The sequence below is a fragment of the Nematolebias whitei genome, chromosome 1, assembly GCF_014905685.2.
Source record: "Nematolebias whitei isolate Nwh7 chromosome 1, NemWhi1, whole genome shotgun sequence".
In the NCBI taxonomy this organism is placed as follows: Eukaryota; Metazoa; Chordata; class Actinopteri; order Cyprinodontiformes; family Rivulidae; genus Nematolebias; species Nematolebias whitei.
Window position 1 is genome coordinate 15533257 of NC_056498.1, and position 1951 is coordinate 15535207.

At 45.2% G+C, this 1951-nt stretch overlaps 1 protein-coding gene across 1 annotated transcript in view; it reads right to left on the reverse strand.

Annotated features, from left to right (window-relative positions):
* Positions 1–1951, reverse strand: part of LOC119415389 (protein mono-ADP-ribosyltransferase PARP14-like) — a 39028-nt gene that overhangs the window by 28894 nt on the left and 8183 nt on the right. The gene's annotated exons all lie outside the window — the stretch shown is intronic.

Here is a 1951-nt window from a genome sequence, read left to right on the forward strand (position 1 = left end):
GAGACCTCAGGAGACAGAGACCTCAGGAGACAGAGACCTCAGGAGACGTGGAACCCACCAGAGGCGATGTCGAGGTGTCGGCAGACAAGGGACCCTCTGTGGACGTTGAGGCGTCGGCAACTGAGGACCCTCTGTGGACGTCGAGGCGTCAGCGGACTGTGGACCCTCTGTGGACATCGAGACCTCTGGAGACACTTGAGATGCTGAGACATTGAAGATGCTGGAAACACTGGAGACACATCTGCAGGGTCAGGGTTCTCTGTAGGCAAACAGGGGTTCGGGTACCCCACCAATTCTCCCCAGCTCCTCAGACTATATTTGTGAGGACTCAGATGGAGGAAGGATCTGGATTTCAGCAGTTTGGATCATTTTCTGCCCTCAACCTCTACGCCGGTGGGGGAGTGAGCAAGGATCAGAAGCGAGCCCATTCACAGGAAGTGGACAGGACATCACCAGTGGACATCAATCACAATGCCAGGACGAAGGACTAACACAGAGACACAGACTTATATACAGTGACTAACGAGACAAAACACATGTGAGGACACAGGTGAATGATATCAGGGAAAATGACAAACCAGGAAACCAGGAAGTGCAGGAACAGACACACAACACTAGAAGGAGGCATACACCATGAAACGGACCACGATCCCTACATACATGACTTTTAAAGCACTTCATGTATTAAGGACAGACCTGACAGCCTGTTGTCTTAAATCACCTGTTTATCTTAAAATGTATCTAAACTGTGTACATTTTTTTTTTTCCGTCCTTGGTTCCTTGCAAATTGGGAGACGAAACAACATCACCGAGCATAAACGTGTTTCCAGTTTGAAATATGGAGATGTTTTCGGAATACAAGGATGAGTAATTGAGGCTGGTATTGAGCCTGATAACAATACTGGTATCGGGATTTTACTAGTATTAATACACACAGTTGGTCTTAAAGATAAGGCTCAGACAAAGGCTTGAACAAGACCATCACACCACACTAGAATTGAGTTCCAAAGTTTGTATCTGGATCATGGGTCACCGACACTGTGAACCTTATATCAAACTTCCATGTGCAACTGGTGTTAACCAAAGCCGTTAGAGCATGACATAGGGACTTAGAACTTTAAGAGAGAGGCAATGATAGACATGCCAAGGCTCATTCCGTGAGTAACAGGGCCAGGAAGGAAGTCTGGGTCAGGCAGTGGGGCAAACTCCAAATATTAGATGGGCTTGACAGAAACAAGTTACCCTGATGAAGAAAGAGTGTGCCATGTCAGAGACTGTGAGAGCAAAAGACGGGCAGGTACTAGGGCTTTAACAGACTATGCGAGTAATCTACACATTGATTCCTAGGACATCTATCGAGTTTTTTAATTTCACGTTGAGTATTCATGGTAACGTCATTACATCGCCGTTACGTCATTGCGTCACGTGCTCCGCACCGGCCGTGGGTTACACAATGGATTCCTCCAAGCGGACAGATGGAGCAAATCAGGCCCAGTCTTGGCAAACATGCAGAAATACATCAATAATATAGAAATATTTCACTAAAGATGAATCTTCCGGTTTAACTACCATAAGGAAACAGAAAATGAATCAACTTCCTGACTGTTTGGAGCGTGTTGCGAACTGGTGTTACACCATATTCTGTGACCACCGTATGTGATTGTAGGGGGCGGTGTTGCATGCACTGTTGCAGGTCACAGAATACGGTGTAACACCAGGTCCAATCAATTGAACCAGAACCAGCTTCATCGGACCTTGTTTCACAAACAAAAAGCAAAAAAAATTCATCTCTAAACCTATAAAAAAACTATAAACATATAAATCACTAAAACTAAGTCTAATGCGCAACACTGCAGGCGGTGTTGTGGGGTGGTCGACCCCCCACTGTTTTAAGTTTCGTTTTTGATGTGCCACATGTTTCTTTTACTTTTGCTGCTTAATAATAATAACT